Consider the following 11,717-nt stretch of genomic DNA (forward strand, 5'->3'; position numbering starts at 1 on the left):
GGCGTACCCCCGACGGCCAGGGGTATACCTGCCGTAGAGGTTAAAACTGAAAGGGGAAAAAATCAGCCTCATGACAAAATGCATTATAAAACTGCACATTTTCCTCTCTGCCTCATGGCAAAATGTGTTGAAATGTGGGAAGTTAGCTGTCCCCCCCCCCCCTACACACGCACACAAAAAAGTTGTTTGTGTCACATCCTGATCTGATTCACCTGTCTTTGTGCTTGTCTCCACCCCCCTCCAGGTGTCGCCCATCTTCTCATTATCCCATGTGTATTTGTACCTGTGTCCTCTGTTTGTCTGTTGCCAGTTCGTCTTGTCTTGTCAGGTCTTATCAGCGTTCTTTCCTGCATTCCTATTTCCTAATTTTTTCCGGTTCAGAACATTCTGCCTGCCCTGCCGTCCTGTACCTGCCTGACTCTGACCTAATCACGAACCTCTGCCTGCCCTCCACATGCCCTTTGCCTGCCCCGTGTTTCTAATAAATAATCTGAGAACCGTACTATCAGCCTCACTGTCTGCATCTGTGTCGTGATAATTTGTTTGTCTATTAGGTGGGCCCCCTGGCGGTAGCTACCCCTAGGGCCCCAAATGCGGTAGTCTGGCCCTGTGCCTATCCCTATCTCACCAGTCTGCCTGCCTAATGCAGTAGCCCCAGACACACACAAACATGCACACTGAGGTGGCCTGCTGTGGCCTGGGCAATGATTCCTGATGGCTTTCACGGAGGAAGAAAGGGCGGATGGATCTCTGGAGGTCTGCTGCCCCCATCAGCCTCACAGCATTTCTGATTCGGGCTCAGAGAAAAGTATGGGGGACTTTGCCAACAATAAGCTACTGTATGTCTCATATTCACCAGCATAGTAAATATATGGCCTATCAAGATCTCTTCACATTCAAGGAATGTTCAGCTGTAGCTTATTGAAAACACATCTTTATTTCACATGCTTACAAACCAGGCATACCTTTTTGAAGGATGATGGATTGAAGTAGGAAGTTTTAGGCCTTCTATCTTTGGTAGAACATGACTGCCCTCTTCTGGTTATTGAAAAACCCTACACAAAGAGTTCAGGATGTACGCAGCATTCTCATCTTGAGTCAATGCGTTACTTGCTGTTGTCTGTTGGTTATGCTAGGGGGGCATAACTAGCTACCTAGTTTAGTGTATGTGAATGCCATAGTGATAATTCTTCAATCAAAACAGCCAATTAAATAATTGTCCCGTTTCATTTTTCCGGTCAGGATGTCTCATAATTGTTAAAATACTAAGAAAAATAGTATATATTCCTGTGAGGATGTACCATTTTAAAAAAATTGGTTGAAGATGCCACGAAGTAAGTGACAATGCCTTAACCATATGTGTGTTGAAGACCACTAAGGGCCTCTTCCATCCTTGTCAAGGGGAGTGCTAACCTTCTCTCCTTTCATACAACACAAACTGTTGTCGTCAAATGACCTCTTTATATATGACTGCGAGAGTATAAACGTATTTCCTAGGGTTACTCAAATTGAATCTACCAATATGGCTAAATATACAATAACAATTATAAAATATCATATTTTCTAATACGTGTAATGTTTTCTAAATCCAAATCAGTAGTTATATTAAATTATTCGTTATATCTACGAAAAGGCCCAGAATGCATTGCCTAAAACTTCCATATTATTGGTGTGAGCCAATGACATCGAGTTATTGACCGCCTCAATCCAGGAAGTCAACAAAATATTTTAGCACTTAAACCAGACCGTTTTGGTGTATGCTATGAAACAACTACATATTCGGTTTCTGATTGTAGTTGTCTACTTACTCCATCAGCTGACGCCAATGACGTATAGTAAGTTGGTTAACGTTCAAACAGAACAGAACAGAACAGAATAGATTGGATTGGATTGGTTCAATGAGAAACGTCTTTAACGAGAGAATTTGAATGGGGAAGGGAAGTATGGCAAAATAACACGTTTTGAAATGTTCAGCTCAAGACAAAACAGTTCTGCATGGATGAGAAGCATTAAGTATCGTTGGAAGTGGTTGATATCCCTCTCCATATGTGGTCAGATTATATACTTATTGACAGATGAGTGGTCAAAATGCTTAAACTAGGTATAGCTAATGTTACATTTATAGCTGCTTGTTGTCCGTTTACTTTACCAGTCTTAACTAGCTACGCCCTTTAGACGCCAATGATAGCTAACAGAAACCCAGCCTTCCTAAAGGGTAGGAAGCAGGTGTTTTTACTCAAAGTAACAACACAGTCTGGTCAAAGACTTAGTAACTTAGTTGTAGGTAGGGTTACCTATAACTACAAACATAGTTGTGTTTTTACATATCTATTAACTTATTTCCGGATATCTTCAGAACTACCCACAATGCACAATTTTCTCAACATCATATGGAGAACCGGTGCTACCTAGCTTGATTTACTAGCTGTGCTAGCATGTAATTACAAATCCATATGTTAAATGTGGTTACGGTTACGCTACCTACACTTTAAAAGGGGGACAGTTAGCTATAGCTAGTTTGTATCTAGCCCATGATCACGACTCCCAGTTCCATTACAATACGCATAAGAGTCATTGGATGAAGGCATCTTCTGTACGGGGGAGTTTTGTTAAGAGCCCAGACGCTCGGTCTGAACATTAGCTTACACACCACTTGCGTTATGTTTTTGGAAGCATAAGGACCTTATCTTTCGTATCAGCGAGAAATAATTGAGGTCAGGGCTCTGTGCAGGAGAGTCAAGTGTTCCAAACCATTTCTGTATTGATCTTGCCTTGTGCACGGGGACATTGTCATGCTGAAACAGGAAAGGGCATCTCCCAAACTGTTGCCACACAGTTGTAAGCACAGAATCGTCTAGAATGTCTTTGTATGCTGTAGCGTTAACATTTGTACATCGGACGGCCAGATAGCCTAGTGGTTAGTGTTTGGCCAGTAAAGGAAGGTTGCTAGATCGAATCCCAGAGCTGACAAGGTAAAAATCTCGTTCTGCCCCTGAACAAGGCAGTTAACCCACTGTTCCTAGGCTGTCATTGTAAATAAGAATTTGTTCTTAACTGAATCCCTGGTAAAATAAAATAAAAAATGGTGAAGTGTGATTGATCACTCCAGAGAATGTGTTTCCACTGCTCCAGAGTCCAATGGCGGCGAGCTTTACACCACTCCAGCCGACGCTTGGCATTGTGCATGGTGATCTAAGGCTCGTGTGTGGCTGCTTGGCCATGGAAACCCATTTCATGAAGCTCCTGACGAACAGTTCTGGTGCTGATGTTGCTTCCAGAGGCAGTTTGGAACATGGTAGTAAGTGTTGCAACAGACACATTTTTATGTCCTCCAGCACTCGGCGATTGTGGGTTCCTACCTAGACGTTTCCACTTCACAATAACGGTGCTTACAGTTGACCGGGGCAGCTCTAGCAGGACAGAAATTTGACAAACTGACTTGTTGGAAAGGTGGCATCCTATGACGGTGCCACTTTGAAAGTCAGTGAGCTCTTCAGTAAGGCCATTCTACTGCCAATGTTTGTCTATGGAGATTGCATGGCTTTGTGCCTGATTTTTATACACCTGTCAGCAACGGGGATGGCTGAAATAGCTTGAAGGGGTGTCCACATACTTTTGATTATATGTAGTGTAGATAGTAGGTGTAACAGCATAGTTGTCTGTCCTCATTCTCCTCTAGCTTTCATGCTTATCTTTGCTGATACACAAGTATTTTAAAGTGTGCATGTGACAACTGTTAAAAGGGCTTTATAAATACATTTGATTGTATGTGAGTCTTTGCACTGCATGTATTGTTTATCTAATCTTTGTGACTGGTGTGTTCTGTTTTCGCAGATGGTGCTGGTGAGAGGCACTCTACAGCAGTGGACTTGTCCAACCTGTGGTTGTACTGGACATCGCTCAGGTAAGCTGACCCCCTTGCCTGGCTACCCATCCACATCGCTTCGGCCAACTGATGTTTCTTCTCCAAGATGAGTCTGTATTTGGCTCCCTCCCCAATGATTTCTAGAATGCTAACAAGTTATGGCCGTTCTGATTTGGTTCTAGAAGTTGTTGGGGAGGGCTAGGGCTGTGGGGGTCAAGTAATTCTGTCAGTCAGTTAATTGTCATGCAAAAGAGTGCCAGTTTTATGGTAATTAAATGCTAATTAACATAAATAATTTTTGCATCTCCAGGCCGCTATGCTTACAAGCTGCTGATGCGAACCTTTGGAACGTCTACATTTTAGAAAGTCTAATACATCTATTTAATATACATCATCACAATAAATCCATTACTTATTTTAGTCTGGTCTAAAGAATATAATTAAACTTAGATAAATTAAATGGAGAGGATATTTTTCCCATTCCAGAGCGAGTGTGCATTTGAAATGGCTATGTTGAGCATTAAGGTGATAATTTGAAACAGGTCCTATATGATGGATTTAGATTTATTTGGCAACTTTAGTTGTGAATGATACAAACCTTATTATGTCTTAGAAATCAAAACATATATGGACTGTATGGTGCGATATATAGGCTATTGATGATTTGAGAAAGTAGCAACAAAAAAAAAACTTGCTATCTTTTCCTTGCCTCAGGCTGTACAGTCGTGGCCAAAAGTTTTGAGAATGACACAAATATACAATTTCACAAAGTCTGCTGCCTCAGTTTGTATGATGGAAATTTGCATATGTAACCAATGTGAAATGGCTAGCTAGTTAGCGGTGGTGCGCGCTAATAGCGTTTCAATCGGTGAAGTCACTTGCTCTGAGACCATGAAGTGGTTGTTCCCCTTGCTCTGCAAGGGCCGCGGCTTTTGTGGCGGGATGGGTAACGATGCTTCGAGGGTGGCTGTTGTTGATGTGTGCAGACGGTCCCTGGTTCGAGCCCAGGTAGGGGCGAGGAGAGGGACCGAAGCTAAATCGTTACACATATACTCCAGAATGTTATGAAGAGTGATCAGATGAATTGCAATTAATTGCAAAGTCCGTCTTTGCCATGCAAATTAACTGAATCCCCCCAAAACATTTCCACAGCATTTCAGCCCTGCCACAAAAGGACCATTTGACATCATGTCAGTGATTCTCTCATTAACACAGGTGTGAGTGTTGATGAGGACAAGGCTGGAGATCACTCTGTATACTGATTGAGTTTGAATAACAGACTGGAAGCTTCGAAGGGGGGTGCTTCGAATAATTGTTCTTCCTCTGTCAACTATGGTTACCTGCAAGGAAACACGTGCCGTCATCATTGCTTTGTACAAAAAGGGCTTCGCAGGGAAGGAAGATGGCACCTAAATCAACCATTTATCGGATCATCAAGAACTTCAAGGAGAGCAGTTCAATTGTTGTGAAGAAGGCTTCAGGGTGCCCAAGAAAGTCCAGCAAGCGCTAGGACCATCTCCTAAAGTTGATTCAGCTGCGGGATCGGGGCACCCACCAGTACAGAGCTTGCTCAGGAATGGCAGCAGGCAGGTGTGAGTGCATCTGCACGCACAGTGAGGCGAATACTTTTGGAGGATGGCTTGTTGTCAAGAAAGGCAGCAAACAAGCCACTTCTCTCCAGGAAAACCATCAGGGACAGACTAATATTCTGCAAAAGGTACAGGGATTGGACTGCTGAGGACTGGGGTGAAGTCATTTTCTCTGATGAATCCCCTTTCCGATTGTTTGGGGCATCCGGAAAAAAGCTTGTCCGGAGAAAACAAGGTGAGCACTACCATCAGTCCTGTGTCATGCCAACAGTAAAGCATCCTGAGACCATTCATGTGTGGGGTTGCTTCTCAGCCAAGTGAGTGAGCACACTCCCAATTTTGCCTAAGGACACAGCCATGAATAAAGAATGGTACCAACACATCCTCTGAGAGCAACTTCTCCCAACCATCCAGGAACAGTTTGGTGACGAACAATGCCTTTTCCAGCCATAAGGCAAAAGTGATATCTAAGTGGGGGAACAAAACGTCAATATTTTGGGTCCATGGCCAGGAAACTCCCAAGACCTTAATCCCATTGAGAACTTGTGGTCAATCCTCAAGAGGTGGGTGGACAAACAAAACCCCACAAATTCTGACAAACTCCAAGCATTGATTATGCAAGAATGGGCTGCCATCAGTCAGGATGTGGCCCAGAAATTAATTGACAGCATGCCAGGGCAGATTGCAGAGGTCTTGAAAAAGAAGGGTCAACACTGCAAATATGGACTCTTTGCATCAACTTCATGTAATTGTCAATAAAAGCCTTTGACACTTATGAAGTGCTTGTAATTATACTTCAGTATTCCTTAGTAACATCTGACAAAAATATCTGAAGACACTGAAGCAGCTATCTTTGTGGAAATCAATATTTGTGTCATTCTCAAAACTTTTGGCCACGACTGTACACAGCTGTTCTCTCATCAAGTGGTCATATGTTCATGTTCACCAATCAGACTATTCTCAATTTATTCTTAATCTAACATGTAACATTTGTTTCGATTTAGAATGGCCCGTTATTAAATGGGCAGGTGCAGGGGGAAAAAGACGTCATACATATACTCAAATAGCGAATGGAGGCCAGGCGCTTTCCATCCAGTAGCACCTTTCTGATTAAGAGGGGTTGGGTTAAATGCGGAAGACTCATTTCAGATGAATGCATTCAGTTGACCAGGTATCCCCCTTTACCTTTTGTAGGCTACTTCAATTTTATAGCAGAGCATGTGCTTAATATGAGCACCTGAGAAATAAATATAACAACACTTTTTTCACTCCAAGCATCAACCACTGTTTGAGGAGCATGTGCTCGCAGCCAGACAAGTGATATTCTGCCCAAACTCTGTATGCCATGGGCTCTCCAACCTTGTTCCTGCAGCTACCCTGTGCTTAATTTAGGAAACAATGTGAAATAATTTCATGAACATCGCAACAAAACATACTTTTGGCCATGTAGTGTATGTGGACACCCCTTCAAATTAGTGGATTCGGCTATTTCAGCCACACCCGTTGCTGACAGGTGAATAAAATCGAGCACACTGCCATGCAATCTCCATAGACAAACATTGGCAGTAGAATGGCCCGTACGGAAGCGCTCAGTGACTTTTAATGTGGCACCGTCATAGGATGCCACCTTTCCAACAAGTCAGTTCATCAAATTTCTGCCTTGCTAGAGTTGCCCCAGTCAACTGTAAATTTATTGTGAAGTGGAAACGTCTAGGAGCAACAACTGTGCAGCTACACAAGCTCAAAGAACGGGACCGCAAGTGCTGAAGCGCATAGTGCTTAAAAATTGTCTGTCCTCGGTTGCAATACTCACTACCGAGTTTCAAGCTGTCGCTGGGTGTGTAACGGATGTGAAACGGCTAGCTTCGTTAGCGGTGGTTCGCGATAAATAGCGTTTCAATCGGTGACGTCACTTGCTCTGAGACCTTGAAGTAGTGGTTCCCCTTGCTCTGCAAGGGCCGTGGCTTTTGTGGAGCGATGGGTAACGATGCCTTCGTGGGTGACTGTTGTTGATGTGTGCAGAGGGTCCCGGGTTCGCGCCCGGGTATGGGCGAGGGGACGGTCTAAAGTTATACTGTTACAGGTGCAACATCAGCACAAGAACTGTTTGTTGCGAGCGTCATGAAATGGGTTTCCATGGCTGAGCAGCTGCACACAAGCCTAAGATCACCATGCACAATGACAAGCGTCTGTTGGAATGGTGTAAAGCTGGCTGCCATTGGACTCTGGAGCAGTGGAAACACCATCTTGCAGTCCGACGGACAAATCTGGGTTTGGTGGATGCCAGGATAATGCTACCTGCCCTATTGCATAGTGCCAACTGTAAAGTTTGATGGAGGATGAATAATGGTCTGGGGCTGTTTTTCATGGTTCAGGCCCCTTAGTTCCAGTGAAGGAAAATCTTAACGCTACAGCATGCAATGACATTCTAGACGATTCTGTGCTTCCAACTTTGTGGCAACGGTTTGGGGAAGTCCCTTTCCTGTTTCAGTATGACAATGTCCCCGTGCACAAAGCAAGGTCCATAGAGAATTTTTTTTTTTGCACAGAGCCCTGACCTCAAACCCATCAAACAGCTTTTTGGATGAATTGGTACACCGACTGCAAATCAGGCCTAATTGCCCGACCTCTAATACTCTTGTGGCTGAATGGAAGCAAGTCCCCGAAGCAATGTTCCAACATCTAGTGGAAAGCCTTCCCAGAAGAGTGGCTGTTATAGCATCAAAGGGGGGACCAACTCCATATTAATGCCCATGATTTTGGAATGAGATGTTCGACGAGCAGTGTATTTCTGTAGGGTATTTCTGTTGACAGCCCGTCTGCGTGCTCGAGAAAGGAATAAAAGAGAGAGAAGGAGATGGAAACACATGGTGGTGAGATATTCTGTATAGCTAAAGGTAGTATGTCACCCAATTAATTTTGAAAATATAAAAAATGCCCTTATTACTTATTCAAAATCAAATTCAGTAATTGTAGGCTAACTGTAAACCACCCTGCACAATGAATGAACCAACCACACCGCCATGGGCTATACTACTCTCACAGACTCATGAATAGAAATGTTGGAGCATAAGGTAACCAGTCCATCCAGTATGCATAATAATACAGTCCACACTCAATGCCTAGACCAATTATGTACCAAAGACATTTTAAGAAATGTTGTTTGTTTTTCTGCCATGCATACTGTAGGCTATGTATTGTATAAAGGCACAATCATATGTTTAAATCTGTATTTTTTTTCGTGCTTGGGCTCATAAGCCTATGAATATGCTCTGATATGCATATAGGTGTTTTGAATTAATCATCACCTTAGAAAGAGCTGTCCATTTCGTAGTGTTAGGTTTTGAAACAACATCCATAACAACCCTTGTTTTACACTGTTTCAGTCTGCTGTTGAACTTTCAGATTGATTGTCACAGTGAGGTGAGTTGTAAAAGTATGATAGGCCTTCTGTTTTGATGTTTGATGTGATTTTTGATAGCATTTCTTTTTAACCTTTATTTAACTAGGCAAGTTAACTTCTCTAGGGTAGGAGGCAGCATTGGGAATTTTGGATGAAAAGCGTGCCCAAATTAAACTGCTTACTACTCAGCCATAAAAGCTAGAATATGCATATAATTACTATATTTGGATAGAAAACACTGAAGTTTCTAAAACTGTTTGAATGATGTCTGTGAGTATAACAGAACTCATATGGCAGGCAAAAACCTGAGAAAACAATCCAACCAGGAAGTGAAAAATCTGAGGTTTGTAGTTGTTCAACTCTTGCCCTACACAGTGTCTATGGGGTCATGTTGCACTTCCTAAGGCTTCCACTAGATGTCAGCAGTCTTTAGAACCTTGTTTGATACTTCTACTGTGATGTGGGGGCGAATGAGAGGGGAATGAGTCAGAGGTCTGCCACGAGCTGACCATGCGTGGTCACGTGAAAGTTAGCTTGCGTTCTATTGCTTTTCTACAGACAAAGGAATTCTCCGGTTGGAACATTATTGAAGACTTATGTTAAAAACATCCTAAAGATTGATTCTATACATCATTTGACATGTTTCTACGGACTGTAACGGAACTTTTTGACCTTTCGTCTGCTGCTAGTGACCGCGCTTCGTGAGTTTGGATTGTGTACTGAATGCGCAAAAAGAATGAGTTATTTGGACATAATCGAACAAAATAAACATTTATTGTGGAACTGGGATTCCTGGGAGCGCACTCTGATGAAGTTCATCAAAGGTAAGTGAATATTTATAATGCTATTTCTGACTTCTGTTGACTCCAACATGGCGGATATCAATTTGGCTTGATTTGTCGTCTGAGCGCCGTACTCAAAGTTTAAAAAAATCTGACACAGCGGTTGCATTAACGAGAAGTGAATCTATAATTCCATGCACAACAGTTGTATCTTTTAGCAATGTTTATTTTGAGTATTTCTGTAAATTGATGTGACTCTGCAAAATCACTGGATGTTTTGGAACTACTGAACATAACGCGCCAATGTAAACTCAGATTTTTGGATATAAATATGAACTTTACCGAACAAAACATACATTGTGTAACATGAAGTCCTATGAGTGTCATCTGATGAAGATCATCAAAGGTTAGTGATTAATTTGATCTCTATTTCTGCTTTTTGTGACTCCTCTCTTTGGCTGGAAAAATGGCTGTGTTTTTCTGTGACTTGGCTCTGACCTAACATAATCGTTTGGTTTGCTTTCATCGTAAAGCCTTTTTGAAATCGGACACTGTGGCTGGATTTACAACAAGTTTATATTTAACATGGTGTAAAATACATGTATGTTTGAGGAATTTTAATTATGAGATTTCTGTTGTTTTGAATTTGGCACCCTGCAGTTTCACTGGCTGTTGACAGGTGTGACGCTACCGAGAGGTTAAGAACAAATTCTTATTTTCAATGGCGGCCTAGGAACAGTGGGTTAACTGCCTTGTTCATGGGAAGAACGACAGATTTTGTCCTTGTTAGCTCGGGGATTCAATCTTGCAATCTTTCGGTTACTAACACTAACCACTAGGCGACCTGCTGCCCCATTTGCATTTATTTCAGAGTGGTTAGAGGGACAATAGAGCCCTGAGTAGTACCCGGCCATTAGGACCCCATGGTAGTTAGCAGTTGGGTACTACCAAAGCATGTCCAGAGTGCATAAAAGGAGATTACCTTGACCGTGGAATTTTACTGCGGTCATGACTCATGACTGCCAGTGTGGAGGTAATATGGTCACTGCAACAGCCCTTGGTTGGGCCAGAACCAGCCTACGTGATGTCTTTACCAGCTTCGATACTCTGATTGGTTAGATTTGTTAGACTATCCAATCGATAATTAATTTCTTTTAAATTTTACCCCCTTTTCTCCACAATTTCGTGGTATCCAATTGTTAGTAATTACTATCTTGTCTCATCGCTACAACTCCCGTACGGGCTCGGGAGAGATGAAGGTCGAAAGCCATGCGTCCTCCGAAACACAACCCAACCAAGCCACACTGGTTCTTAACACAGCGCGCATCCAACCCGGAAGCCAGCCACACCAATGTCTCCGAGGAAACACCGTGCACCTAGCGACCTTGGTTAGCGTGCACTGCGCTCGGCCCGCCACAGGAGTCGCTGGTGTGACAAGGATATCCCTACCGGCCAAACCCTCCCTAACCCGGACGACGCTAGGCCAATTGTGCGTCGCCCCACGGACCTCCCGGTCGCGGCCGGCTGTGTCAGAGCCTGGGCGCGAACCCAGAGTCTCTGGTGGCACAGCTGGCGCCGCGATGCAGTGCCCTAGGAATTTGTTTTGTACAACACCCCTCCTTTAGAAGTCACACAAACGAATTCTAGGATGTCAGTTTCAGACTGAATGCATGTAGCGATCAATTAGAGCAGCAGAATTCAAATCAGGGAGTGTCATCAGGCAACTAACCCCCTCTTCTTCACAGGTTATTCACCTGGTATTGTCACAGTTGTATTCAATTCTAGTCAAGTGTATTCTATTCTCACCTCTAACCCAGGTTGTGTGTTCTTGGAAAGACCTACTTGAATGACTAAACTGGGTAGAAATGACAAAAGTAATATTAGCCTACCACTGAAACAAAAGTTAGCATCAACATTTCCAAAAATAATATTTGTTTTGCTGAATTTGACAGCAAAACGAAGGCTAGAGTCTTGGGGTACTCATCAGATACTCTACAAACAATGGATAAAGGAATTTCCCCCCAATTTTTCCTTGCACAATATGGCAGTGGCCCACCAGATCACAGTGAAGCCAGAAT

The 11,717-nt window shown here is 43.0% G+C and overlaps 1 long non-coding RNA gene and 1 other non-coding gene across 2 annotated transcripts; one reads left to right on the top strand and one right to left on the bottom strand.

Annotated features, from left to right (window-relative positions):
* Window positions 1-1,306: 1,306 nt before the first annotated feature.
* On the bottom strand, window positions 1,307-1,435 carry LOC118964778 (U6atac minor spliceosomal RNA). Its single transcript, XR_005051971.2, has one exon. It is a non-coding gene; the product is annotated as a U6atac minor spliceosomal RNA (small nuclear RNA).
* A 252-nt stretch (window positions 1,436-1,687) lies between these two features.
* On the top strand, window positions 1,688-6,227 carry LOC149983192 (uncharacterized). Its single transcript, XR_016495919.1, has 2 exons — window positions 1,688-1,835; window positions 3,835-6,227. It is a non-coding gene; the product is annotated as an uncharacterized LOC149983192 (long non-coding RNA).
* The last annotated feature ends 5,490 nt before the right edge of the window (window positions 6,228-11,717 follow it).

The sequence above is a fragment of the Oncorhynchus mykiss genome, chromosome 5, assembly GCF_057628025.1.
Source record: "Oncorhynchus mykiss isolate SJ-2025 chromosome 5, ASM5762802v1, whole genome shotgun sequence".
Classification (NCBI taxonomy): domain Eukaryota; kingdom Metazoa; phylum Chordata; class Actinopteri; order Salmoniformes; family Salmonidae; genus Oncorhynchus; species Oncorhynchus mykiss.